The following is a 25237-nucleotide window of genomic DNA, read 5'->3' as shown; positions in this document are numbered from 1 at the left end:
GTTAGTAAAGTCCCATGCAAGTTACAGAATTTGTAGTACTGCTCTTCCTTATTGGACTACGTTCCTGTTCCCTTACATTAACGGTTGAATTTTTAAAATCTTCTTTCACCCAGGAATTGAAAAGAATGACACAAAATCTCTACTGACCACGTTTTTTCCAACTATTATAGTTTCCTCACATAGAAGAGATAAGAATATCAGTCAATAATCTAAAAATCAATCTCACCAACTGCATTTTTATCTTGGAGTTTTCCTGCAAATAAGAAGTAATTTTATTTATACAAATGTTTCACTTTTCTAATAGAGGAAAAAAATCCCTAATCATTGTATAAATACATTTTTTCTTCCTTGCCATATATTTATAACTTGAATCAGATGTCCTTATACTGGAAGCTCTATCCCAAAAAGCCCACAATGATTTCTCAAGAAATGCCTTAACTGGTTCCTTGGCTTATTTCCAGCTAGCTGTCTTTTGGGGAAGAAAGTTCACTTCCTCCACCATCATCTTCATTTTATTGGAATGGAAAGTGAAAGGAATGGAAACAGGAAGATTCCAACCACAGCACAAAGAAAAAAAAAGTTCTTCAAATGGGAAGCAGAAAGGGGCAAAACTGGGGACTACTTCAGTTTTTTGCAGCACAAGTTAATCACAGCTGCACTTAAATTAGTGCAGCTACAGAAGTGCTATCTGCATACTAATGTGCAAGGCACAAGAACTGCATCAGTTTGCCCAAATTAGAGGCCAGCATCATTAAAGCCCTCCAAAATAATTTTACTTTGTGTTTGAGGAGACATTAAATCCATTGATTTTGTCAACATTCTCCATGAAAGGTGGTCATAATTTAAAAAAAAATCAGCTGCTTTGCTTTCTTGATGGCATCAGTTAGGAACACAGGGCTTTGCCAACCCTGCATCTCTGCTCACTGACCACAGTGTATCTTACCCTCTCCAGTCAGCTTATTCTTATTACTCTGGATTCCTTTTTTTTAAAAAAAACCTTTATTTTCCTTATTAGTAAGGGAATAAAACAGCAAAGCAGGACAATGCAATAATCTCAGTCCACAGAGATGTAAACAATTGGAATCATAGAGACCCCTTTTGTTAATTAATCACAGAGAAGAAAAAACAAAAACCAAAGCTATGCTCTCAAAGTAGAAAAAGACAAAATAATTAACAAAAGATGTTCTACTGTAATAGTTAAAACATTTTATACATTTTTAATTGTATTACTTTTTTTTAACAAAACTGTAACTAAAAGCAACAAATATGAGTTTACCATTTCTGCATGCTTTAAATTAAAATTTTTCAAAGGCATTGACAACATGAGAAGCAGGTACTGGACTTCGCACTTCTGAGATTTGTCAAAGAGGCTTCATCCCATCACACAATAAATGAGTTTCTGAATTAACAGAAAAGATGACACATTTGCAAGCAAAGAGATTTCCACTTCTTCTTGATTATCTAAACAAACAGATAACATTACAAATATGAAACAGTCTTCTTATGGGAAAAAGAAAACAAACTCCTCATTAAAAAATGCCCTTCGCTAAGCACTGTTACATACAGCTGAAGAGTGACCAGCCTATTGATGCCATTACACATTATATAAATACACATATATACGTGTTGATTTGTATGCATAATAAAGTGATAATGTATTATCAGTGATATAACCAATGTCCAGACTCAAAGAAATAATGTCTCATGCGTATTCCCAAATTGAGAAAATCAAGGAATCAAGTCACTCTGCAAAACAATAGGAATATGAAAGATTCAGATTAGTCACCTGGTTTCTTGTTGTCTCTGAATATGATCACTGACTGATGCTTCCCAGAGAGCTGAAGCATCTTTCCCCCACAATCACACCTAAATAATTTTACATTGTTATATATGGAAAGGAAAACCTCTCTGATCTGATATCTTGACCTAAGTGACTTGAAAAGTCTTATCAGCGAAGAGATAAAAACATTTATGTGGGGAAGTACACCTGACAAAAATAAGAGGTGTTTCAGTCATCCTATAGAATGGCTTTTAAAGTGTCTATGAAATAACATTAAGAGTATTCAAACTAAGCTTTGACTTTACTAAAGACAAGGTAATGTATCTTGAATGCACCTTTGAAATCTAAGATAAAATTAATTTTTCAGTTAATTAAACATGCACACAACAAATTGCTGACTTCCCATAGCCACCTTGTTTAATACAGATTGCTTAAGGAAAAGCTGTCTGTAAAATAAACTATTAATTCACTCAGCCAGCACTGTGAGTGACAAAGCTTAGCTTCCTATGGATTTGTGCCATGTGGTTGATTGATTTTCGTCAGATTAAAGTTCTTCCCATGCCTGAGACGTTTTTGAGATCGCCCTTACCAATGCCAATTCTTCGGGTCTTGCACCTTTTCTTCCTCTGTTCAGGGATTAATAAGGTCTTGCTCCTTTATTCAACTTTCTGTCTTTATAAAGGTCTTTGAGACCTTTACTCCTCCTCCCTTTGAGACATTTGTCAATTTTTAATCAAAAACAGCTAATAATTCAAAACTAACTAGAAATGAAACTCAAAGAGAGACAGACAGCATAATCATTGCTTTTAATGGATAACAAGGCTAAATACTGAACTTCAGATTTTCAAAAGGTTATTAAATCAACGCCTTTCTAAAGGAAAGATATCTCGGTATACAGAGTAAGCAGAACACCTTTCATCACATTTACATTGTACCACCTACGGCTCTCAAAAGTTGAAGAGAACAGAAAAATCACACTGAATAAGAGAAAGTCTGAAATTCTGCAAGTGCACAGTTAAGACACTGTCTTGCCTAGAAATAAAAAAAGTGATGTTAGATCTGTTACCTGTTTTGACCTAATTAACTCCTTAGTAAAAACTCTAGTTGAGACAAAGCAAATGTTCTTCAAAAAGTGCTAAACCTCAGAAGTCAAAGCTTAAGCTTCCCCCTAGGACTTAACTCCATTAACTAGCAGTGTTAATTAGATAAAGCTAGGTAAATCAATTAGGATCACACCTTTAAAGCCTTGACTAGACAAGGCCTAACCCTAATATATTTAGTGGATAGATTTCTTAGCATACTTATTAGAATAACTGCCTAGCAAATATCCCACTAGGCTTGTAAGCATCAATGCCTATACGGTTCAATAGTCTAAACAGATTAAATGTTTATTGTAACCATGAGAAGTGGTGACATTTATGTTGGGCTAAATGAACACATACTAGTTAAATTCAACATACACTTTTTTTTTTTTTAATGGATCCAGGCTACCACCTTCCAACATTACTTAAATAGGAAGGTCTAGCTCTAATGCCTCCATACAAATCATTTAACAAGATATTATCTAAACTGACGTTGGTCCTGACTCACCATTACAATCCTGTAGTCAAGTAAGTTCCTCATGGTCAGCTTGGTATCCATGCACATGGTATTACCTCCATAGTACCTCGCAGTAAGTGCAAGATAGTCTACTTTTTTACTGAGAGAGAACCTATACTTCACAGTTACCAAAAATAATAGCAAAGTGCAGTAAGAGCACACACAGGAAACAGTTACCGAGGTTTAACTGGCAACCAGCAACCTGCTCACATCATGGCAATGTGTGTTCTCTTGCTCCAGACTAAGTGAATTTTCAAAACTAATTCTAACTGAGAAAAAAAGATGGCTCATTACTCCATGGACATATAAGCAACATGTGAGTGAGTAGTTTTGAAGAGAGAAAGACAAGGTCCCGTAGAGGCATCTGCTGTATTATCCTTTTACCAACGCTTCATGTACAAAGACCCCAGAATGGCAGGATATATGAGCACCCACAGTATATGGACTACTTTGCAGAGGATTACGAGACGTGTTTATTCATTTCATATTTCTATTTTCAGAAAGAGACAGAACTACTCTCTTTCTGCTACTTCTACTTTGTGCACCAGGAGTTCTCCAGCTTTTTGATGCCAAGCACCTTTATTTGAGGTTATCACACAAGTGGGAAATCCTGCTGCCCAAAACTCTGAGCAGATTAAAATGCTGAGATTTTTCTAGAGCTATCTTGTTGGAAACAGTCCTCACCTTCATGCCCTGCTGAAGATGTTAGGCATATGCCAAGTCTCCTATTAGGCTCTTCTTCCATCTATCTCCATCATAAGGGCAAAGTTTTCCAAGCAATCCAAAGCACTGATTATATATGAAAAATGTCATGCTAAAATCCCAATTAAATTGTTGAACAGTTATTCAAGAATTTTCCCTTGACTCTTGCAAAATAATGTAAACTATCCAGAAAAAAAAAAGTTTGAAAGAACAGAAGGAAAAAAGAGGAAGATCCCAATTGCAGAGTATCTCTCCACTGGCACTATATTCTTCTGGAGTTTGAACCCAGGACCAAATGCAATAACCACACTACATACAAATTAACAAATGCATGCTTTAGAAGTTTTCTGTTTTATTTCCCAGTCACGCAACAAGTAGCCCAAATACACTGAAGTTTTCTTAGAAGGAGAACATTCAGTGACTACAACAAAATTATGTCTAGTTTGTTCTAAACTACATTTAAAAAAAGCAAAATAAATCAGTATATATAGTAATTTTCTTTCAAGCATGCTTCAGCATTGCACACATTAAATACAAAAGACATAGCAATATTCTAGCCAAAAAAAAGAGTATTTCTGTAGACTGGACTTCTCTTAGGTAATTTAAATTCAAGATAGCCTTTGTATCCATGTATCTCTGTGAACGATATAACTAACAGCAGAATTCCATCCTTATCAGAGACTCTAATGCTTTCCTGAAGACCATTCTTTTAAACAATATACTCCACTTTATGTACTACTGAATCTTTCCTGCCTTGGCAAGTCACAGAATTTCCTCCATGCTCCAAGCTCATGAATACCTAGATTAGATTTGATAATACTTGAAAATAGACAGATTTTCTAACATTGGCTATAACTTTGTGTTTCTTAAGAAAACAGTACTTAAAATCATACTGAAACAGGAAGAAAACAACATAAAAAGTAACAGAAAAAAATGGAAAAGCTGACAAATAAAACCTTTAAAAGGTATTGTATTCATCATCTTGTTATTTCTCCTCAAACTCAATAATATCATTCTGGAAAACTCAGAGAGGCTAGATATGCGTATTTTATTCCACGAGTATGATGCACCTATCTGTAATTTCAAGTTATGATCTGAAGTATTATATATTAGCCTAGCAGGTTTTTAATATATTGGTCCACACAATGAAAAAGAAAAAATATCCCAAACCGAAATCCCCAAACAATAACAGTTTTCAAACCCTGCCTACAGCTGAAATAACACATTCTTACACCCTCATCCTCTTCAGCATATAGTGACTGTGGTTGCAGCTAAAAGATACTTTAGTCAACTAGGAACAAAACAAGCAATGTGCTGTATTTTTAGTTTGGTTATAACTTTATGGTCAAACATTGCTCACAACCATGTTTAATGCAGATGTGAAACCAATGTGGTGTTCATATGAGGCAAAAAATGTTACTTTTTTAAAGCAATAAAATGAAGAAAGCATTGCACCACTGAGTAATAATTATGTTAGCAAGCGCTTTCTAAAGATCATATCAAAGATGTCTTAAACTAAAAGACTTAAGGCCTGAATAAACAAACACAGACAAAGCATAAGGGTGAATCTTGCCATTTTTAGAACAATTAGGAAATTAATTTTCCATCTACTTTCAAAACCCAGCTCTCATATTCTAACTCATCCACTTTTCCAGTTCAAATCTGTGGTGAATTCATTCTTTCAACTTTTGGAGCCTTCTCGACAAATAAATTTCTACTTAGCTATTTAACATACTACTTTTATAAGTACAACATGACTGTATACTTATCTATATATACACTATAGAAGTTTGAATTAGGATACTGGGAGTATTCAGAAATGGTGCTCTCTGCATAAGTGAACATAATCGGGAGAGCTGAAAATCCTAGGATTTTTTCACCATTCTGTATGCCTACAACATGGGGGGGGGGGGGCGGAAGAGAGAGGGATTGAAGAAGTTCCAGATTGCTTCTCATATCAATAGTACAACATTATTTGAAAGGTTATTTTAGAGTCACATGCGTTTCCTCAAACCTCACAGCTGCCTAGTAAACCTGCAGAATATAATGTGAGTTTGCTATGTATGCCAAAAGCAGACGCAAGCACGCAGTGCTGGTCTGTCACCAGGTCTTTGCAGAAGAAGAAACGCTGCCATTCAGCATCGCTCTCCATCTCCAGGAAGGACAGAGAGGATAAATGTGTTACAAAGGGCTGCCATTACTCATCACTAGTCCTAAGTAATTTTTTTTTTTTTTATGTTTGAGTCCTTATGAAAACCAGAATCACCAGACTTTATTAAGCAAATCCTGCTAAAATTAGGGGACTCTTTCTAATGAAGGAAAGAAGAATACACAAGGGGCATCCCACGGAATTAACTGTACACACACCATAGTTAGCATAGTCTGTTCAGGCTTGCTTGAAAAACCTATAGTTTCTTACATCTTTACACTTACATTTTTGAACTAAAGGACGTGGCTTAGAACAAGGAACTGGTCCCTATGGCATAGCAACGACTTAAGAGTCACTGTGGGGACACAGGAGGTAAACTGTGACATCTATCACAGAGATGACGACAGCTTCCTTGAGCAGATGCAGTTCTTTGCAGCAGAACTGAACCATCCACACCGTCCTCTGCAATCACGGTTGAGGAGCTGATCCTTAACAGACCCAGGTACAACAGGTCAACACACAGGACGGTTCCCAAGTGATGTATAATGCTCAGTAGAGACACCAGAGATGGAAAAAGCAACTAAGCTACCCTCTCACCCAAGCAGCACCCCCGGGAAGCACTTTGGCAGGGGCTGCAGAGTGCAGTGCCGCCTCTCCGTAGACGGCTTCTCCTCCGGACAGAAGACTAGCAACCCAGCACCTTCCATAAACATCAGACTTGCTACACAAGTATTTAACTAGAAGACGGGTCAAAACCACTTCACTAAAATCATCTCACTTTTCATTAAACACTGTCAGAACGAAACTTTCTAAAAAACACACAAATGCTAGTATTTCAGTGAAATTAATCCCAAATCCAGAAATCTTTCTCTAGCCTGCAGTGCCAACTCTGCCCCACCCACGTGTCACAGAGAACTTGGAAACCAAGCCAGACGAGGGAGAGCCTCACAGCCTCGTCGTGCTCTTGCTGTAAGAACGCTTGAGCTTGGCATACATTAAATGCACCTTATGACAAACGTTCCATTATGTAAATGTTTATGAATAATTTCTTTGTATTTAAATTAAAAATTCAAATAGAAATACAAGGCCACATACCACAACAGACATTTTAATCAGTATAGTAAAATTGATTCACTCTAAACGTCAGCCTATTTAACCAACAGTAACCCGTGTGTCCAATAGATTTTGAATAAAAATGCAATCAGACAGTACTTGTAAGAGAAGCCATACACCCATACCAAGCACCCTGAGAAAGATGGAAAAGTCTTGTTATAAAATATATTTTTAGTTTTAGGAGTGATATTTTTGCATGCTACAGCAAATGAGTAAGTTAAGGTGAGAAGCAAAAACTACAGATATGTGTTATTAGCTACGTTACGTACCAAGTTGTTCCAGCACCACCCTGTCATTTAAGGCATAGTATTTTCATACTCCAGCCCCACAGACCCCAGAGGCTCAAACCCACATTTCCCGATTTCTACAACAAAGAGGTCATTAACTACCAACATCATCAGGAATGCAGTACTACAGTAACCATATTTAAATAAACCTTTCATCTAGTTTGAGAAAAACAGAAGTATGGTGAGACTGGTATGACAAGTTAATCAACTTCTAAGCTATTAACCATTAGCTTCAAACAAAACAGCTGAACTAGTAAGCACACAAACATCTTATATGTACAGAACTTGTGCTAAACTTCCCTCAAGATACTACAAGCACTAAATATTCAGTTTAGTCTGTTTTTTCTAAATCTCTACTTCCTTTGGTTTTCATTTGATTCTTTTATCAAATAATGCACAATTTCATAAGATTTAATAGCTGACCTAATGTCTCAAAGGAGGCTTTCCTTGCTATACCACTCTAGTACTAGATTCTCACTAAGAGCATATTTTAATAATATTCTGCTGCTGAAAAATATCAGTCAGTGCTTTTGGCTTAGAGTTGTAACTCTTCTAGGTCTTTTTCTGCAAGTTGTGTTTGACTGCTGACTTTTAATAAAGCAATAATGCATTACATTATTTTTCTATACTTACAATCAGTAAGGTCTTACAACTCTTGGTAATCTTATGGTTTTTAATTCCTTACATTCCTGTATGCAATTTTGCTATGCCACAGTCAGTCTAGCTGCAATGGGAGCCAAGATCTTTATATACAGACCCTCTTGCTATGCCTCTTATTTTTTACATCCTTGGCCATCTTAATGTGTTCTCCTAAAACAATACTACTGCTTATATACTTTTTACTTTAGCTTGTCCTTCGGTTTCCTTTTTCCTAAGGTACATACCTAGAGCTACATGCACAGATGAGGAATGCATTGATATAAACAAATAAAGCCCCTAGACTTGCTGTGTAAAACAAACACAAAAGCCGTAGAATATGTTAAAAAGCAAAACAAAAAAACTCAACACTATCCAGCAGGTGTTGAGGAACATCATTCCTGCTTCACCTGAATGGATGCAACATAAGCTGAGGGGTTCGAGGAACGTCTTCAGGCAGCTCCGCAGGCAGCTTATGAAACATCCCTCCGCTTCGATCTCCATCCAGACAGTGAACGCGGCTGCTTACACAGCCAGCCTAGCTGTGGTACTGCAGTTTGTAGAGATCACAGGTTCAATAGCAAGATAATCCTGACCTAGTAACCTGTAGTTTGTCCATATAAACGTAGATTATATGGGGTCAGGCTCATGGAATAAAAATGCTGGCTATTCTGTTGCTCAACTGCAGAGCCCTGTGTGTAGCTCAGCAGAAAAGCTATAAAGGTGGTGATACTAGTAAAGAACGGTATTATCTTTACCTGCAGTTCCTTCTGTATTTTGTTTCCCAGTGAACAGTGGCATTCATATGAATGGCTGCACCAGTAAAATCAAGAGCCTTCAGGAATACTACTTTGTGAAAAGCTTTCATTTAAGTAGTAAGATTGATTATAAACATTTATACCCGAGCTTCCTTAACTTCGAAGAAATATAAAGGAAGCTAACTTACCTGAATTATCATTTTCAGAAACAACTGACTTCTTAAAAATATATTTTTAAATGAAAACTGGAAAGCTCCTCAGTCTTCAACTGCTCTTCTCATCACACTGTTTTTAATTAACTATTTGATTCCTAGATCTCTGAACAGGAGCTCCAAAAGTCAAGCTACAATTAGTCAGTGAAGGTGTTTACTAGATAGAGTTAACAAAGTTCCAGTCATATTCTGATTGACTCCACATATGCTGAGCAAATTATTTTTCATTGCAAAACTATCAACTGCATTTGCCTTTTACAATTTTAACAAACATATTTCTTTTCAGCACGGGTACCTAAGGAAGCAACACATACGAAACTGTGACATGCCTGCCAGTCCTCCCTAACCATTTCTGACCCCATTGGTCAGTTTCCACTAAATTTGAAAAAGAGAGAACAGCATCCCAGATACCTGAGCAGAAGAGTGGAAAGACTGGAAACAAAGGAGAAAAATTTGCAGGAAATCACAATTTGTTAGCTCCCCTGCCCACAGAAGAGACATGTTAGAGGCATGATCTTGCAGGGTGTCAAACAATGATTCTTAAGCAAATATTTCAGTTGTTCTCAAAGACACTGTTTAGAATTAAAGTCTCGGTGTTCTACGAGCTACACAAACATAAGGTGAGAGCCTCTGTCTTGCAAGGCTTAGGCTATAAACACTGATCCTCTAGAAAAGTTCATGGCACCCCGGCAGGGGTTCCTTATCATTACATTCGCAAGACTACTGTTTGCTGGGTAGTAAGAATCCGGTTAGTGGAATTTTTGCAGATTTGGAAAACGCTATAATCTTATAATACACATCATAATACTTCTTTGACCAGCATTTAAGTATATAATACCCACGCACTAGAATGAACACATCTAATTAGGAACAAAGTATTATGCTGAAAAACTTCAGAACATGTGATGCGCAAACTCCTATAATTTCAAAACCTGATTTTAAAATAATAGAATTTCTAGTCATTTCAGCATGTTTGTTTGCCAAAGTTGAATTTAGTCCAGTGTGAGCCAGGCCATTGAGAGGAAAGTACCAGGCATACCTCAAAACCTTGACTCATAATATCTTTTCAACACAGGTTCAATGCTGAACAGCAACAATGAAAAAGAAATAAAACAAAGACCTATTGAAGTTAACAGGACATTTCAAATAACACTACTATGTACTTTACAGTGAGACTTCTTAGTAACCCTTGTATCTGAACTGCCTAACACTTTCCACCATACAGGATCTTGAAACCTTTTCAAGCAGAAGTGCCTACACCTCAGTGGTTTACACCTTTGCAATTCAGCGGAGGAAATACCCATGGGCTACATAAACATTTTCATTTTGTCCCATGAAGTTCCATTCACTTTTGGGAGATGTATAAACCGTTAAAGTCAAAATTTTTCTTCTCTCTTGCATTCCTGAGAATTTTTTGGCAGCATACCACATTCATAACCAACCATTGCGAAGCTGGACTCCCTTCACCAGCAAAGAAGCTGCAGAATTGCCAGAACGACTTTAACTGGTCAGCAGAAAACGCTTTCCTCCCATGTCCTCTCAATTTACCTTCCAGAAGTCACCACATGGGCCAGAAGATCCCCTACCTCCAAGTGTGTGAAACAGATCCTAAAAACAGGTTCGGCATGCAGTTACAGCAGACAATAATCTGCAAGGGGGAGGGGTAACAAAAAGCATCACTTAAACTTAAGTCTTGGACAAGGGAAAAGAGTGCATGACCAGCTAGGATTTTTCCTGACCATACAAACTCCTCAAACCCTAAACTGAACTATCCATCCTACTAAGCTGCCTGCTCTGAAGAGGGATGGCACTGACAGTGTTGTAGTTCAGTCAAATACTCTGAGACATTGCTGCTGCTGTTCAAAATTAAAATCTTACTGTTTCCCACTAATTAAACCCAGGAAGGTTCCTGCACAAAATATTAAAGAACATAATTTCGGTTACACGCTCAAGACTTGGAAACATAAGAAATGGTAGAGTTACAGTTGTCAGTGCTGCTTTGGATATTCTACCCCATTATGCAAATGTATTATGATTGAATCTTTACTTATGTAATACCATTCTTTAAGTTTATTTTCTTTACTCTGAAGAAAAACAACATGCAAATGTCTACAGTAGGGCAAACCAGTGCAACGACCAAATAAAAGCAGCCCAGGACCCTCCAATTATAGTAACTTCTGGAGGAAGAATATACTCTCATTCTTTGCCAGAAGATTTCTCCTCTGGTAATGTTATTTTTCTTGAAAAGTCAGGAGACTTTTTCCAGTATTAAACAAGAAAAAGCAGTTTGGTCTAGGGAATCTTGAACATCTGAATTCCCCCCCCCCCCCCCCGTGTTTATATGAAGCAGCACAGAACAAAGGGTTACGCTGTGACAGAGTTCACAACTGACAGTACACACCAGAGTGGCATGCAACTATATCCCTCCTCCTCAAAAGCACGGGCTTCCACAGCTTCACCACACTTTGAATGAAGAACCATCTCTTGCTAATTTTATTTGATGTCTGTAGTTCTTGTACTGAAAAAGAAATTAACAACCACCCTCTTTTTATCTCTCTATGCCCTTGATTCTATAAACCTCTATCCTGTCCCTTCCCAGCTGTCTCTCTCCAGATCCTGTAAGTACCACTTACAGACCCAAAACAGCTGATCCCACTCAGTGGAATAAAAGTGGTATATGGTGGGAATTAGCCCAAGGTCCTGATTCTCAGCTGGCAGGTTTAAGCTGATTCTAGCTTAGGAAGACTTAGAGCTCCAGGTATAACCCAACCAGAAAGGGACCAATGGGATCAGACTGCCTGAAACTTTCTTCTTGTTACTTCTAATTGCATGGAGTCCCCTCAAGCAAAATAAAAATAATGAACATTTACACTGGAATTATTGTGATGTTTTCTATCACAGAATCGTTGAGGTGGGAAGGGACCTCTGGAGTTTGTCTAGTCCACCCCCCTGCTCAAAGCAGGGTCAGCTAGAGCAGGCTGCTCAGAACTGTGTCCAGTTGGGTTTTGAAAATCCCCAAGAATGGGGACTCTCACAACCTCTCTGGACAACCTCTCAGTCACAATGACCAAAGTCTAGGTAATTTTTTTCATTTATAATGAGACCATCCAAACACACTATACTTAGGCATTCCTGACCTGCTTCACTTCAGAACATGAATGGTTCATCCAACTTTGGGACAGCACCTGTCTCAAAGCCGCTTTAAAGGACCAGGCTTTCCACAGCATCCTGAACACACAGTCACAATACTCCTCTTAAAGTAGACCTTCTAACCAACTCTATTTATATTCACATAATCTATCTACAGCTACAACTTGGTGGTCCTGTGTGGTTCAATTAAAATGTGCAAAGAAGCATTCACACCTTTGGAAAGCACTTGACAAATGCTATGTGCCCATCTATGTAATTCTGGAACAGAAATAGGGGCCTGCTACAGTTCACAGTAGATGCACATTACAAAGATGGCCTTCATCAGTGAGAATGGCTGCACAAGACTGAGTAGCTCAGTTGTGAAATATCCAAGAAATCTGTGAGATCTCCTCATGTGATATCTATGATACCTCAACAGGGGCTTTCAGAAAACTTGAGAAAGTCCTGGATACAGCACTCAAAGACATGGTCTCAGCAAACAGGATGCTGGAGCCTTCCTAGACCTTTAAAGAAGAATGATTTTGTTTTGGATGGAACTGACCAGGAAGCCAAGGAGAAAGGTGTAGGGTTGCATGAGACAAACCAAGTCTCTTCTGTGCTCTATCAGCATTACTTATGCAATAAGAGAAGAAAACAGGGAAGATTTCTCAAAGTCAGGAATCTTTAATAATGAGATTTCTTCAAAGGATGCCTAAGTGAATGAAGAAATCTGCTAAGAGGGAAAAGTTGTCTTTTTATTACTATGCAGAGATGAGATACATGGAGACTAAAACTACACTGGTGGAAGATTCAGATCTGCACGAGACATGAAGCAATCGTGGTAGACAAAGACAACACGTTTACCAACAAGTACTGATACATCAACATTAAAGTCCCCAAAACAGTCGTGCTGGGATTCACCTGGCAAAGACAAAGGATGCAGTACTGACTCCAGGGTACGTAATCCTCCAACTTTAACAACCTCACAGAACTGATGTAATTCTGACACAGGGGAGTGCCTGCTTAGAGAAACCCTCATGAAATCTCTTATCCCTCTGTTTAGCCAGTTTTGCAAAAGCAAATAATGCTGTGCCACACCTGGGAATCTTTGATCTTTCCTGCTTCAGGGAGAAGGAGTAAACACCAGCCCAGACAGATGGATGAAGTGGTTCAGAGCGTTTCTTCATAGCGTGAAGTTTCTTACAGTCGACAAATTCCCTGTCTCCTGGAGCTGGCTCTTATAGCCAGAACATGTGACAGAGCAACTTCAAAGTAGGAGAGTCTGCAACTGAGCCAACACCTCACAGTCGCACTAACTCTTCACAGACTTTCCCATTAGGAATAAATTTAGACAGGTATCTCCAAGTATCCTTTGAGAGCTTAGAAAAAGAGGACAGGTGAAATGCCAGAAAACAGGCCCTCAGAGTGCATGTCCTACAGCAATAGGCACCTCCTGAGGACTAATACTTAACTTGTAACTACACTACTTCTTTAGGGATGCCCCAAGGCCATCCACAAGACCAGACTTGCTATCTGCACTGATAAGAAGGTCAGAAATCAGGTGCAGTCAGAGTACCCTCAAGCACCTCAGCAGCCTAGCACTTGCTTGGCCCAGCAAGACACACAGACTGCTTGCAGCCCACAAGACAGTGGTACACTAGAGAAGGAGAGTCTGCAGGGCAAGCAGTATGCGTGGCCCTTCTCAGGCCCACCTAGCTCCTGACTGCTGCCAAACACCAATCCTAGTACGAAGGTACAACGCTAAAATAAAGCCCCATAGCGTACGTTTTACATTATACTAATAACCACAGAGCTTAACTAGAACTTCCCTAGCAAAAGTAATTCCTAACTATCTTGAAGGTAAAGAGGAGAACTTAGCTATCTGTCATAGAGAGAAAATTAACTGATGCCACTTTCTTTGCAATGTCTTCGTTGGCATGCAAAGCCCCTGGATTAGCTCTGCACACCTGTGCACCTCTGGCATTCTGCGTGTACACCTACAGTGGGCAACGGGGATGCACGCCTTGTGGGCCAAGTTTCAACTCAACGTGAGCACAGTCAAGTGATTAAGAAATTGATTTTAAAATTAAGCCAAGAAAATATCAGATTCAAGAGATCTGCTAATATCAGAGTAGCAGCACTAGAGTTGACTGAAAAACCTCTTTCATTCATTGCTGCTATTTTCAGATATTTGTAGTCTTCTCAAAAAAGTACGTGTAAGAAAGCATCCACTCAAAACTAAAAACTTTCAGTCTAAAAGCAACAGATTTCATTCAACCATTTTTGAGCCTGAGCATGGAAACAAATTTTACAATATTAGCATTTTTTCAGTTGCTGTTTGCAATCCCATAATTGTACTTTATAATATCCAAGTTGATAGGACCATACAAAAGCTGGGCTTGCTCACATTTCATGAAGATTGAATCAAGGGTAAATGCTGGAGTTTTTTAACAAGTTTAATTTCCAGCTCAGGAGATATCCCAATTTAAAAAAGCATCTGTTACTGAGTTAAATATTATGTAAACATGTTCTTAAAAAAAGGGCATGTATTTAATCACTGTTCTGAAAATCAAGGCACATGAAAAGTCCATATGTGAAAATGTATTTATTATTTTTTAAATGATTCCACATGTAGTTATTCAAGTGTGATAACTTACATTTTCCAATACAGCAAATCAAATATGAAAAAGCAGAACAATAATAGTGAAAGATTTATCTAAGAAAAAAATCAAGACAGTCAGCATTATGATTTTTATAGTACTAACACTATTAAAATGCATGTTCATGCTGTGGCCAAAAGAGTTCTGCTATAGACTAATAAATAAATATTAAAAAGCAGCAATTTCCAAATGGTGGTCCAAAAGGCCATGGTCAGCACATGGTCCTATTTAGAATACTTTCCTTGCAAGTCTGTATTAGAAGTGCATAGTGGTCTTGAAAATACTGAATGCTGAGAGCTGTTCGAACGTTAAAAAAAATATGGGAACCACTGGTCAGTCTAAGTCAAAAAAAAGACAAAAACAAAATACAGTTATGGTTAAGTTAAACTTTACATTTACGTTTGAATTTAAAAACTTCATTTCCCTATTTAAAGAATAAAACTGAAATCATTTTGTTTGCTTATCTAGATAAGAGCAGTTACCTTTTTCTTTCATACCTATTCAACACCCGTAAGAGTTCTATAGCGACAATATCAAACTCAACACTAGTAATTATTCAGGACTGTTTTCAAAATCATCTAAAGTATTTTGGCAAATCGGTGACTTTGGAGCTATTTTCCTTGTAACATTTAGAGTCTGAATTGCTTAGACTGCTCATATTCTGTAACCCTTGCTCATTTCTAAGCCCTTTTTCACATCTGAAAAACAAATGTAAATTCTCGGGGCTTTTCAAGGTCCCTCTCAATAATTAGTTTTCTAAGCCAATTAAATGATGTATTTTGAATTCTTTGAATTCTAAGCCAATTAAATGATGTATTTGAACAAGGTTTTGTTCAAATAATTGTTTAGGAAACAATATTCTATACAATATTTAAATTTAGCTTTTGAACTGCTTGCTGCAATTCTATACCCGGACTTCCTATCATTGGTAAACAAACCAAAGGCATCTTTTTATTCTTCCAAGAACCCTTAAACAATACACTGAAGTGAGAAAGGAAAGTAACAGATTTGTCAGAAATGGACTGGCTGTAGCTCTCTTTTACTAAGAATTCAAACACGACATACAAACGCATGAGCCAAGCAGGAAGTTATCCCTTAGGCTGAACCAGTCCCAAGCACATGGGCAACTTTTGCCACTGCAGAAATTTTGGAAGTGCCCAGATCTGTATCATAACATGTATTTTTGCTCTAACCTGGCACACTAGCTCCTCAAGTAGACACAAAGCCCATACCCTGAAGGCAGCAGGGACCTATTTGCTCGAGTATTTAGTGGACAACCATTTGATCCATTGCCGACAAACACATCCTCTGAATCATGCCACTTAGAAGGGTCCACCTATAGAAACAATAAACCCAAAATACCCCACATACAGCATGCCCCACTAATATTTCCCATTCAAGCAAAGGCAACTCAGTCACTCGTACATGCAGAACGCTAAATTTGCGTGGGAAACTTAAGTCTCTTCTACTAACAAAGAGCCCATCACAACTAGTAGGAATTGATATCTCTCTTTTTTTTTTGTCGTCACTTATTCAACATATGGCATGTAGAGTAGGGAAGGGTAGGGAACAAAATAAATCTCTCCACATTTAAGGAGTAGGCAAGCAGGGACGATGCCTGTTGCTTCTGGCCAGGCTCTTTATAAAGCTGGGCAGTGATGCCAAAGGCCTGGCCAGCCCAACAGGATGGTCACCTGGACAGCAGTAGGTCCAACTAGGACAGGCAACCTCTAGCATGATGTCACATAAACTCCCACTCTTACCAGAGACTCAAACTTAATTCCTCTTTTCAAGACAACCTACAATTATTAGTGAAGGAGAAGGAACCAGTTCCTAAGGGCTGCCTTGTCTCTTGGATGCTGAGAGACCAAGACACCCTGTATCCTCCCTGCAGGCCCCAAAAAGGACACACTGCACCTGTCATTAAGGCCAGCTGGTTGTAAGGATACTTTGAGGGCTATAAGGAGACAAAAGAATGCCTTTCCTATCATCTCAGCTACCTGCAGATGGGCACAATGGATTTCAAAATGGTAAAAATTGACTATTATTTTTGCTATTAAACTTACTATGGCCTCTAATAACTATCCCCTGACAAGAATTTATTACTCCAGAATTAAGCTTCTAGTCTTCCCGATACCTGCTGAGTTTACTTTTCACTCTGTCCACCTCATAAAAAGCCAATGTGCGCTTTGCCAAGACACACACATAAGATTGGCAATAACCGGGTATGTGTGTTCCAGATTGTATTTTGTCCAAAAAGAAGTCAGATTTACATTATACTATCAAAATCTGATTTTCTTTTCTGAACTAGTTGTATTTTAAGCAAACTTTTTTTGCTCTTCATAATTTGATTATCATTTATAAAGTTGTATTACATACAAAATGCTGCTGCTACCAACCACCCTCTGTGGCCGATATGATGAACTACTATATCAAAAAGGAGGCAAAACCCTTGCAATGTGCAGGGTCTACTCTGAAACAAAACCAAAGAATAAGGCTGTGCTCATCCTAACAAGTTTCGGAAAGTGTTTATTTAAGGTTAAATGATTATTTTCTGCCTGTAGTAGCAACTTTTTCAAAATTGGCTAGAATGTTTGCCGTTACAATCTCTAAAGATTGCTAAACACTTTCAAGGGTACAAAGTTCTGTGGACCCCGGCACTGCGCACCCGGTCACGGCCAGCACAGCTTCCCCAAGGAACACATACATTGCACAAGCACCAGTTACAACTGGGAAGCTAGGTGTGCTTTTAAGTTTTGTCAGCTGCAGGGCACACAGCAGGCTCCACTTTGCCACACTCGCCATCTTTTTCTAGGTTTCCCGTGACCACAGCAAGCATGAAGTCAGTGCATCCTTGTCCTCCAGCCACTAAGGTTTAAACGGTAAGCCATGAAATTGAGAAATCACAGGTTTTGTGTAGAATTAAATAAAAAACAGAACAATACTTCCCTACTCCATGATATGGTGAAGAGGCATGTCAGCAATCCCTCTATTTTAGTATTATCTTTTTTTGTAGAAAATGATAAAGAAGAGAAATTATTTCAAATATTCTTCCAAGTAGCATTGTTCCAAATAAAGAGTAACACTTCCATTAAATTATACTATTAGTAAACAAGTGTATAGGGTTGCATATTTACTTTTTCAGGTATTAGACAAATACAGCAAGTTTCAGTTCCTGAAACAAGTGTCCTTGCAAATCAGGATTTCAGACAACAGCTGGAAACATTTAGGTTTGCCTTATGTGTTAAAATGTTAGTACCACATATTTTAAAAGTTAGACAACGCAGATTACAGGCTGAGCATTCCTGCAAAATTTAAATCATGCCTCATAACATTCGGAAAAATCCCAAATCAGAGAACACAGAGCCTCTTGGAAAATGAGCACTTTTCCAAGGAAACGTATCAAGTGTGTGACAATTTCTGGAGTGTACACAGGGGACTGGCAAAGATTGCTAAATATGCTAAAGATCAATATCTTTGCACAAGTAACATGATCTAGGGAACTAAGCCGGCAATTAGTATCCAGCTACTCTTAAGTTCAATAGTGGTGCAGATACAAATGTTCCAGCTTTCTTAAATGAAAAACTGATGGAACTTACTGATGCACAATTTTTGTCAATGACGTGTCGCAAAGTTCTTTGAAGAGATATGTATGTCCCAAGCACAGCACAACAGCTTCTCAAGTAACAGACCATTACTGCAGCCACTCTCAGGAGTCCCCCACCCAGCAGTAAAGGGTAACAAAATTACAACATGACACTGTCTCTTTCAAGAAAGAGAGCATTTCTCCAGCCTGCTTCTACCCAGGCAGCAAAGAGACTACATCTCCAAAAGGAAATTCTTCCAAGAAAAAAAATGCACTAATCACTAAGCCAAAATAAATAACAAGCCCCCACAAAACCAGATATCATGATGGGGACATCAGAAAGCTGGACAATTGGAGCAACCGCTCCAACTTACGCTCTTATTAAAGAGATAGCATGATTTTGTTAATTTTGCCTTGCCCCTGTGAAACCACAACATGAAACATACTTGAGTCCTCTAAATAGCTGACTCTGTAAGGCAAAAATTTAGAAGTTGCAGAATATTATCAGATTTCTTCTTTGGTTTAGCTTAGAACAGCTAATGAGAGTTTTTAAGCAAACAACATGTATAAACAGCATGAAAAAAGAACTATACAAAAAATTCTAAGCACATTTCTCCTTGCAGTCATTCAGACCTTAAAAAGCAGATTACTTTATGAAAATCAGGGCTAAAAAGGACTCGAATATATACTAAAGAAGCCCCTAGAATTCATTATTTCTTCTAGTTCTGGAAGAATGTTTCCCCACTAATCTCAACATTAATGAAAAGTCTTAATCAGCTGATTTTTATTTTTTGTTTTCTATACACAGTGTAATATTTTTGCATCACAAAAGTTTCAACTGATACTTTAAAAACCATGTATTTTTATGCCAATTAAATCTGCTCAAAATGCCAATGTTCAGAAACAAACACTATCAAAGGCACAGTTTATAATTAGAGAACATAGCCTGCATAATCATATCTCATTCCCATTAAAACTGTTAAAAAGCATAAATCTGTTGAAAAAGTAAGGAGTACCCTGTAATCTCAACTGCAGAATCCCTATTTCCTTAAAGTTTTCTGCAACAGCATTTAAAAAAAAAGAGAGAGAGAGACAGGCAGGCAGACAGACTGACCAACTGACCTGCAGCCTGGCCAGAAGAGTGGAAGGCATCTGTACCGTCCACCAGACCCACCACTAGCCCAAATCTGAAGAGCTTTGGATAAAGAAACAAAAGGGGGGAGGGGGGCGGGCAGTGCTGTAGCCTTGAACCTAATTTTAATGTTAAAACGAAGTAATGTAGTTCGCAAGTACTTCTGACAGTAAGCAGAAAATGTTAGCTGCCCCATCAGTTCGAATACGCACCTGGTTTGGCTGAGGTCTTTCTCTCTCTCAGTATTGCTGACTTCTGGCCAAGATTTAATTAAAACAAGCAGGTCCTATCTATCAGAAACACAAAAATACCTAACAACAAGAGCTTAAACTGAAGACAGAGAAATTTGATTTACACAGGTAGGTCTTCTTTTATGCTCTGCAAAGAAATTAAGTGCTCTAATCATCACAAGGAGATAGATATTTCTCAAACCTGTATGTACCCAAACACAGCAAGTTGGAAAGAAAGGAGATGTAGTAAAACCAGTTCCAACATGCTGTACATTTGAAATCTGACTCTCATATTTCCTAGGAGTCAAACTAAAAGACAAAATGAAAAGCAGTTTAACAAGGTAGAACAAAAATTGTACAAAGCTTCCATGCACCACAGTACTGAGGAAACCAATTAAAACACATTTTTGTAGTTTAAAAAGGTCAAAAAAATCTCAGAGGATTTATTATTATTTCTGTCTTTGAACACACACACTGAAGCCCTTTACAAGTGTCCTTGGATCTTAAATTAAACATACCTTCCCTACAGATCATACGAAATTGGCAGCATCAGACAAAAATGTTTGGCTAAAGCAAGATAACTAATCCAAACATCCATAATTCAGCAGAAAACATTAGAATTTTAGAAAATAAATGGACTTAAAGAGTACCCAGTTTACCAAGAGGATCTGAACTATACATATGGTAATCTGCTGAAACTACAGAGGCAAAGAAGAATAGCACAAGGAAAAAATCCAACAAAAACTAATTTCAAGTAAAACTAAATGCACAGCAAAGGATTTGTACAGTCCTTTTTCTGTTTTTGGACAGTCTACTCAAAGTTGGCTTTGCAATCAAAGTTTTGTTGTCTGTTTGCAGGATGACAAATAATTACTTAGGCAAAACTTTTAGGAGCAAACATGGACACAATATACAGTTGAGTAAGACAAATTAAAGCCAGCTGAAGCCTGCACTGATGCTCACCAATGCGCTCACAATGCGGAAAGTGTCCTTCACAAGAATTCCCACTAATTCATACCAGCAGCAGCCGCTGCTGCCTCTCTGGACAGCGGGACAGAGATTTGAGTCTGCTGTTGGTTATATTACATTCTCGGTGACAAAAACTGTTGACGTTAACGTTAAGTAGCAAAATTGGCACTAGAATAAAAAGTCATGCATGTAATTCCAAAATTTCCTCCCTACTTAAACCATTGGAATGCCAAAAAAAACTTCATTTAAAAGACAAGTATAATAAAAGTTTCATAAAATGGGAGCTAGGAAATGTGTCTTCTACTTTGCCTTATCAAAGGTTGATATTTTATTTGTTTTTTATTGGTGGAGACCAGTGATAACTTGTCATTGCTTTCACCTGTTTCTTCTTTACTTTCCAGTTACATAGGGAATGTATAAAGTATAGGCCCAAATCTCTTAACATGCATTTTCTCCCAAGGCTGCTCCTTAACAGCACCAGCTAGCACACATGGCCAGCGGCTACTCTAGGGACTGGGAAGAGGATCGGAAAACCAATCGAAATGTACATCACCACTGAATGGAGGAATTAAAATTACTGTACATCACTCATCGACAGGCCTGTGATCAACTCGGAGCATGGCTAAGGTAGGGAACCAGAACCGGGCTTTACAAACTCAGTTGTTTTCCTACCAGGGTTGTCACTGCTGTGAAACGTGACTTGGAAAGCTTATGAGGTGCAACTGAGCACTTACTCAGCTGGAAGTAATCGAGTGATACTTTCACAAGAGTATTTAAAAAGCAAGCGTTCAAATGATGTAATACCAGGAGATAGAAAATGGACATGCAACTAAGTGTATAGGAGAGGAATAAAACGCATTTATGTGAAACGTAAAATTGTTACTCTAAAGATTTTTTCTGATAAACTCTTTTGCCCAGTAATAACAGTGCATATTTTAGTAACATCCATTTGTGTATTACACTTGGGAGACAGCTAAACACTCATTTAATTTGTAGAACAGTATTGAATGTAAAAGCCCAATCTTTTTGCTTCTGCCAAAGTTTATGACTACGTATTTATTTACTTACTTAGAACAAGCTAAAAGTCGAGCCCTCTGGTGATTCAATTAACCAAATCTGGAGATATACACAAAGTATATAAACACTTAATTCACATATTTATGTTTCAACAATGCCATACACGTTGTCTGCACTGTATTAAAACAAGAAAGGAAATTTTCAACTCTTGGAGTCACCACTTTACCTCTTGATTTGTAGGATTTAGTTTTGGGTCCAGAAACCTTAGAATATACTTGTACATGAAAAGTCAGAGTACCTCTTAATTTAGAATTTCCCAGCTATTACTGATACATATTACATAAAAGAAATTTAAAGCTTCGTTGGGATTTTAGCATTTTAAAATATGTTCTTCAAGGATGGCATAAAATATCCATCATTATATTTGCAGTCAAATACACAAATTAGTATATTTACAACTGAACTAACAAGCTGTAAGTGTTTCTTTGCCAAACACATTTGTCATTTAAGTAGGAGAATAAACAAGTATCTGAAGTGGTAAGTTTTTAAAGCCCTTTTGCAGTTCAAGTTTCTCATGTTATTGCCCTTCCACGTCACTATGTATCTTTTAATTTATCTCTATGACTATGTTATATTAAAATGAACCCCAAATCTGCATTTGGTAAAGGGAGGTGAGGGAAGATTTTTCATACAACTAAAATTCTGAACATTAAAACATATGCAGGTATTGTTACCAATTTTGAAACAGAAATTAGGTCCTATATATTTGTGTGCGTTCTATTACCTAAGGAAAAACAAAGAATGAGCGTGCTGCTCCATTTGGCTTTTTAAATGCACAGAAATGAAAAGTATCAGAAGTAGAAGTCTAAGCGGTGCTCATCTGAAAGATGAGGAAAAATATTTTCAAAAAAGAGAAGTGTTCACATTTCAAACCATTATTTAAAAGCTCTTAAGGGAGAAGTTGAGAGAAGGAAGGACAGGATTACAGCAGCTATATTTCACACAAGACAGAGTCTAGTAAAGTACAGTAGAGCAAACAAGTGTGTGCGCGTGGGTGGGACATTATGTAAAAGGAAACACATAAGTGAGTCAACAATTATATTTATTGTCTTAAAAATACCCATGAAATTTTGTTCCATCATGCTGAGCACACTTTACTGGATTCCAACACCATCTTCTTGCTGTAACCACTGCTCTTTTTTCCTATCATGTTGTTTTCTCCAGAATCAAAATCATATTTGGAAGAAGTCCGTAAAGTTGGGACGGCAGAAACAGTGGCAGCCAGTTTCTGTTCTGCTGTGCTTATTTTCATACCACAATGGAGCGGGGAGAAGGGGATGGAAAGCAAAATATAAGACACCTTTGCAGCTCCAGAATTTTTGATTTTGGATTCGCAGCACACAGATTTTCTAATATACACCATTCATCAAAACGCACTATCAAAGACAGTTCCTTCGCAAGAACATTCCAGTTTTAAAAGAATCTGTTAGAAAAGATTCAAAATGAACTTTCAAGTGTCAAAGACAATATTACTCTGAGATAACCCATACAACAGCCCTAGCGCTGATTACACATGTTTAAATCCCTGGCTTGAATCAGGCAAGTTGGCAATTTTACAGCCCAAGTCCCTGTCAACACAGGAGAACACCGTAACACCGGCTATTTGTTACTTAGAACCTCCATACACACAGTCTCATCCATACAGTCTGTGAAAAATTTCTGAAACCTTAATCTCATCCTCATATATAACAAGCACATATCAGATGTCTCACTGTTTTTGAAAAAAAGGAAAATAAAAATCTGACTCAGCCCTACCCCGCTTAACTCCTGACATAGGTTAAAGCCTTAAATCATTTGTCTTACCCTTCGCTCCTATTTCCTAAAATACCCTTATGAAAAGGGGCTGACGGCAGATGTGAATGTATGCCAGCAGCTATCCGACTGCAGCAGAACTCCCTTACGTTTAGCTGCTCCTTGGGAGATGCTTCCCAGATGTGTTAGGAAACCAAGTGACAAAAGGGCCAAAGAGAAGAGAGTAGTCAGGCTTTGGTATCGCTTTGTCTGTCAAGCATCTAGTGACCACTGTAAAATAATACATATCATCAGAATCTAGATATGAAAATTTAAATTACACACTTAATTATCAACATCAGGATTCTGTCTGTCCCATAGAGAAGGAGCATCACAAAGACATTCCAGGAGGGGCACCATAAGGCTAATCGGCAGAAGGAAAAACATAGCGTAAGCTCCTGAAGTGGTCAAAAGCTTCTCTATCACAATTAAATGCTCTCAACTTCTTTTTCTAAAGGCTAAAGAATGGTCAAAATCTTTTAGGCCATCATTTAAGCAAGCTTTTGCTTTCTGCACAGCAAATTAAATTACAAGTACATTTTGTGGCAAAGTTTTAATCTGCTAACATGTAAATGTGCATAAAAGACAATTAAAGCTTCATCTGCAAAAATATTAAAGTTGCCAATATAAAGCATATACATGAAAAATTAAGCCTATCAAAATATACAATGAAAGACGTCAGGCACAAATGTCAGACCTTGCATGCTTGTTTTGTCAGCTGTCAAATCATGCTAATATATGATGGTAAAAGGCATGCTGAGAGCAACATTCCTAGTATTTTAAAGAAGAATCATAAAATACATAGAGCTTAGAAAAACATCTGCATTGCTACCAAACTAACTGAACTGGAATGATGGTCTTTATAAAAACATTAATGCTCAACGCTTCCAACTCCCAAATTTGGGACCTAGTCCTGCAAAGAGTTTCATTTGGGAGTCAGAGTTCTGAGCAATTACACCTGCAATCTTTTACATACTTAATGTAAATACTGTTCCCACCCAGCAAATAACATAGGGCTGGAAAATGCCATCCATTACATACTTACTCTTGTCAATACATATTTTAAAAAAGGCTTTAAGAGGAAAAAATAACATTTTTCCTAACAACACTTTTCTTGGTATGCTTTACTAGAATTAATTTTTATCCATATCTCACTGATAAAAAGCCAATTTTTTTTAATCCTTGTAAAACACAAATTCCAAATATACTTTGTAGTTGTGCATATGAAGCAGTAAAAACCTGAAAAAACTCAGGATGTGGTACTATTATGGTCCTAGACCAAGAACAAGGAGTTAGAAAGAAAATGAAAACATTATACTAATACAGGTTTTGAATTTAATACGTTTCTATATGAAATAATTATTAGGCAGTAATACCACTGGACAGAAAAGAAAACTGATTGAGATGATGCTACGTACCTCAAGATT

The 25237-nt window shown here is 37.7% G+C and overlaps 1 protein-coding gene across 6 annotated transcripts in view; it reads right to left on the bottom strand.

The window, feature by feature from the left end:
• The window catches only part of NCOA2 (nuclear receptor coactivator 2), a 192131-nt gene that overhangs the window by 140439 nt on the left and 26455 nt on the right, over positions 1 to 25237 (bottom strand). The window contains exon 1 of one of the 6 annotated variants that reach the window (XM_064507417.1): positions 19956 to 20032. The exons of the other annotated variants lie outside the window; for them this stretch is intronic. The gene's annotated coding sequence lies outside the window, so the exon portion shown is untranslated. Of the gene's footprint in view, positions 1 to 19955; positions 20033 to 25237 lie in introns of those variants that run through there. 6 annotated transcript variants of the gene reach the window in all.

The sequence above is a fragment of the Dromaius novaehollandiae genome, chromosome 2, assembly GCF_036370855.1.
Source record: "Dromaius novaehollandiae isolate bDroNov1 chromosome 2, bDroNov1.hap1, whole genome shotgun sequence".
NCBI classification, from domain to species: Eukaryota; Metazoa; Chordata; class Aves; order Casuariiformes; family Dromaiidae; genus Dromaius; species Dromaius novaehollandiae.
This window is presented reverse-complemented; position numbering and strand designations above follow the sequence as displayed.